The sequence below is a fragment of the Cyprinus carpio genome, chromosome B19 (genome assembly GCF_018340385.1).
Source record: "Cyprinus carpio isolate SPL01 chromosome B19, ASM1834038v1, whole genome shotgun sequence".
Lineage (NCBI taxonomy): Eukaryota > Metazoa > Chordata > Actinopteri > Cypriniformes > Cyprinidae > Cyprinus > Cyprinus carpio.
Genome location: NC_056615.1, coordinates 31,475,525 through 31,481,379, shown reverse-complemented (window position 1 = coordinate 31,481,379; position 5,855 = coordinate 31,475,525).

The following is a 5,855-nucleotide window of genomic DNA, read 5'->3' as shown; positions in this document are numbered from 1 at the left end:
AACACATGATTGCTAAATTGTAGACACACCAATCAGGTTTAAACACTATAAAAAAAAAACAGCAGGTAGGTTCACCTGCATTCAACCAAAATGGAGTCAGAAGAAGAGTGAGGGTGAGAGGAGGAGTACACAGAGGAGGAGAAGGAGGTAGAGGAAGAGGTAGAGGAAGACCTGAAGCAGGAGGAGAACGTGTACAAAGAAGAAGAGGACCAAACTTATCAAATGACATTCGTGCAACACTAGTGGACCTTGTTGTGAACCACGGATTGACGCTGAGGGAGGCTGGACTGAGAGTTCAGCCAAATCTTAGCAGATATACAGTGGCATGTGTCATAAGGACTTTTCGACAGGAAAACAGGTAAAAGAAGATCTGTCTACAGTTACAGTAATCAGCCGCTTGTATGCACCATATCAGCAGAGCTGGGTAGATTACTTATGAATTGTAATCAGTTACTGATTACAGATTACATGACAAAATTTGTAGTCAGTAATATAATCTCTTAGATTACACATTTTTGGTAACGTAATCTGATTACTTTTGGATTACATTTAGATTACATTTGTGCTAACCCTTATTTGATATCACATATTGAATTAGCCTAATCTTGTACTATATTGACAGATAGTATATATATATAATATTAATATATTTAATATTAATATATTTAATTCACCAACAAGCCACAACAGCTTATTTTCAAGTGCAATGTATGGAAAGTTAATACTTAAAAAATACAAACACTAATGTACCTTGCTGTTAGTGTTTGCTAGTAACACTGAATAAAACAAAATCACATCTTATGATTTTAAAGCATATTTACTTAGAATTAAGTAAATTTAGAAAACAGCTACATTACAAAAAACAATTTTTAAAAACATGAAATTCACAGCAATATCACTGCTAGGTCAAATATTAAATCTAAAAAAACACTAGAAGTGTATATGACTTTATCAATGAAAAACATCAAACAATAGCTACATTGCAAACATGAATTTTGAAAAAGACTAAATTCACACAGCAATGACATTTCTATCCATCTCAAAACATTTTAAGTGCATAGTAACAATGAGGAAAAGACAAACAATATTACAAAAATGAATATTAAAGAGCATGAAAATAACATTGCTTATATATATATATATATATATATATATATATATATATATATATATATATATATATATATATATATATTAAAGACCATTTCTAGGTCAAATCTTTCATCTCAAAACAGCTTTCCCTATCCAAACTTTTTTTTCCCCCTCGTCTCAAGAAATATCTGGGTCCACACGAAACCACAAAACCGATACAAAACGATGTAGTATAGCCAACATGCCAGACCAGCATGTGGTGCTGTAATTCCGCCACAGAGTTACACTAAAAATGGAGAAGACATGGACTATGCGCATAAACCTTGCGCACAGTATACAAACGAACATGGAACAATACATTTATTAATCTGTGTTAATGTTAGTTAATAAAAAGACAATCGTTCGGTGTTTGTTCATGTTTTTGTTGCGGATACGTGACGTAGCGGTGTCTGACTAGGGGCGAGACGTGGGATGATGACATCATCGTTTCAGAAAATATACGGATTTGCTGTCCAGACGAAAACGCAAAGGCGGTGTTTTCAAATTTATCCACTCTGGGACCCGTTTTCAAAAAATATCAGTTTCCCGAAACGCCGGATCCGTGTGGACGAAACACCTATATGATACAAAATTTATGCATATCCAGCGAAACCCATCTCTGTGTGGACGGGGCCTTGAAGTGCATAAGGTAGTAACAATGAAGAGAAATCCACATTACAAAAAATATATTAAAGAACATGAAATTCCCAGCAATAATTTTGCTAGGTCAAAGATTTCCGTGGACAGCAAATTAATCCGTGGTAGGCAGAGTTTACACTGAACAGTGACATTTTTCCCGTGTCTTTCTTTAAAAATTAAATTATGTCTGTACATCCAGTGATTAAAGGCTGTGTTCCCCTCCATCTTCCATTATCTTGTTGCTGATTTCTTCTGAGTGCGATACTGACACCCCTCCCCCTCTCCGCCGCAAAAACTCGTAGAATCACGAACATATATAAGCGGCAGGTTTATTAGGAAAAAATATAAACGTTAAAAAAGGAAATTTAGGAGAATCAATGAATTGTGAACAACTTTTTACCATTGTGTAAATATGTAATCATGTAATCCATAAAGTAACTGTAGTCTGATTACGAGTATTTTAAAAAGTAGTTTACTCTAATTACAAGTACTTGAGATTTGGAATCTGATTATGTAATCCAGATTACATGTAATCTGTTACTACCCAGCTCTGCATATCAGCACTTGTGACATTGTACAGTAAGTTACATATATTATTCTCTACATAGGATTGAGGTTCGGGAACGACAAGGAGGAAGGGGGCCCATATTCACGCAAGAACAAGAGAGATAGATAATAGACATGGTTTTGGCCAATAATGCTATCAGGCTCAGAGAACTACAAGCAAACATTATCAGTGACCATTGCCTATTTTCAATAATGTCCATCAGGTCTCTCACAAAACACACACCCAAAAAACACAACATTCAAAAAAAAAAAAACTATATAGAGCTCTTGAGCGGAATTTAGAGAGGGTCAAACGGCTGCGGCATGAGTATGTGAAGGTTTGTATTGTTCACGTTCACTTTAGCAGTGTGATGTTGCATACTCCACACATTACTTTTTTACATTGACTGTAATATACTAGACCTATCGTGAACTACACAATGTTGTCTTTCACTGTATTTTAGAGTTTTGCAGATGGATGCTGAGGAAATCCTGCATGAATTCATATATATTGATGAGACAGGGTTCAACCTCAAAAAAGCAAGAAGGAGAGGCAGAAATATCATTGGCCACAGGTTGGCTATAATCAATGTCCCAGGGCAACGTGGGGGTAACATCACCTATCTGTGCACTGCCATTTCACAGCATGGGGTTCTCCTACGTCATGCCAAAATGGGCCCTTACAACACGCCTCACATTCTCACAATTTTGGACCGATTGCACCACATCGTCGCAGCAGGTAATGAAATGCACCAGATACAATACATCTGGGTCAATGTGTCATTCCACTGCTCTGCTTTGGTCCAGAACGGTGTGCCAGGCAGAACAACCGTGTGTGTGCACAACATTGATGTTGGTGATGTAGCACCTATAAAACAACATCCTTATAGGGTAAATCCACAGAAACGGGCGATCATGCAGACAGAAGTTGAGTATATGCTGCATCAGGGAATTGCTACGCCCAGCCAGAGTCCTTGGAGCTCCCCCTGTTTAAGTGTAAATGGTTTTGTGACAGTGATGACTACAAACCATGGTTTGTATTCTTGGTGGTGGGGGTGTTTCATCCCTAGGATGTATGTTTTGAAATTATTAATTGTTGAGGTATGTTTTTTTTTTTTTTTTTTTTTTTTTTTCCCACCCTTTGGGGTGTGGTTATGTATCCCGTGTGTGTGCTCTCTCTTTTCTATTTTTCTCACTCTCTGATTGACTGGCAGCTTCAAATCACCCACAGGTGGTGCTCATCAGAGTGTGTGCTGCAGACGGTGCTGCTACAAAAGAGCAGAGTGAACACCGCTTGGAGAGGCTCACTTCTCCCCTGCTCCAGACCTGTGTTGTGTTTCTTGTTGATGTTGCAAGGTTAAAATAGTTGTTTGTCAAGTGATAATACCTGAAAGTGAGTTGCATTTCTTGTGCACAAGTGGTGTGTTGAAACCACAGAGTGTCTCACCCTTATTTCTATTTTATTTTGTTAAGGTATTAAAATGTAATTTATTTCTGTGATGTGCAGAATGATTTTCAACATAATAATAATGATAATAAATATTATTATTATTAATAATAATAATTATAATAATAATAATAATAATAATAAAGGTTTTTTAGAGCAGCAAGCCAGAATATCAGAATGATTTCTGAAGGATTGTGTGACCGGAGTAATGATGTTAAAAATATAGCTTTGAAATCGCAATAAATTACATTATAAAATATACTCAAATAGAAAACAGTTAATTTAAATAGCCTAGTAAAAATATTTCTAAATGTTACTGTTTTGCTGTACTTTTGGATCAAATAAATGCAAGCTTGGTGAACAGAAGAGGCTTCTTTAAAAAACATTAACAAGCTCACTGTTCAAAAACTATTGACTGGTTGGGATGGGGGGGGGGGGGCGTAATAATGAGTTGATTTATGCTGAACACAAAACCTGAGAAAAAATAAATAAATAAAAAATAAATAAAAAAAATTGAGTGATGAGTGGATGTTAACTTAAACACCTCTGAGTCAAGAAATCAGCAGATAGTCTATATTTCTGTGATTGGGTACATTACACAATGCTGCAAAAACACACTGAAACAGAAATCAATGTCCTAAGTGCAAACCATGACGCACTGGATAGTTTGCCATATCTGCAATAAAATGCAATTGATACAGCTTTAACTGAGGGTGCTCTTCGTTTGAGTTGCTTAGCATTCTCTAACACCCCCCTATCAGTCGTGATGATTTGAGAAGGCTAAATTGATCAAACAAGATCAACTCAGCAAGTCAGCAATATATATATATATATATATATATATATATATATATATCTATATATATATATTTAATTATTATTTAAACACTTTTTAATTAATCCAAAGGAACGATAAAAAAGTGATACATTTCTTAATTCATGGACATAATTTTTGTGCATGTCATGGTCTCTGTATATGGGAATAAAATGTGTTAATATAAGGCCAGATAACGATTGAGTATGTGTGACCTGCTGAAATACATCAGCGAATTATGAAGTCTAAGTTTCAAGTCTTTCATAATTTGTGAAATTAATGTGAGTGCCAAAATATGTGTTAGAACATAGTGGCAACCTGAGGGGGGTGATTTTTTTATAACTCATCTGTTTAAATGATATTAAGCCTTAAAGTTCTGCATAATTAAGTGCGTGGCCCCTTGAGTGACAGGTGGAAATATCATATTATAAAGTCTGCTCTGATTGACCAGCTGACCCAGTGCATTGTGATTGGCCGAACACCATAAGCACACATCGGAAATGTAACGCCCCTCACAAGCTTCAGCTTTCAGTTTAAACATAAATATAAAGACAGTAAACATGTCCTTAGTTTTACCATCAGTTCAAGCAGGAAAGTGGAACAGAATCGCGTGACAGACACAGTGATGAAGATCGTTTGTGTCTGCAGTAGCTACACAAGCAACTGTTAAGAAAGCTGACTCCACTGTGATGTGATCCTGCTGATGACCTACAAATTTACTTACCTTTGAGTAAGAAAACAAACTTTACCATTGATACTCTTACTGCTCGTCTCACTGATGTCAAATCATGGCTTTCTAAAAACTTTCTGTTCTTGAATCCAGATAAAACCGAAGTTATTGTTTTTAGTCCCTCAGAACATAGGACAAGTAGGCTATTCAACCCAATCTCAGGACCTTAAATTCCTTCATCTCTCCACATATTCGAAATCTAGGTGTGGTGTTTGATAAGTCTTTAAAATTTGATAAACAAATTAGTCCTGTCTACGGTTTCTAGCTTCTTTTCATCGTCGCGCCCCCCTTTCTGAAAAACAAGTAAAAAAGATCTTTGGAGGTTTCTATCTATGCCTTTATTACGTCTCGGCTGGATTATTGCAACACCCTCTATTTCGTTATATCAACGTCCCAAAATCTCTCGGTTACAGGTAGTTCAAAACATACAGCAGCTAGGTTCTTGGCTGCCAGTTCACTATCGAATTGAGTTAAAAAAAAAACACATCTTTTGTCTCTCTGGAGATTAACACGTAGTAATATGTGCCTTTGAATCCTTTTAATCTGCT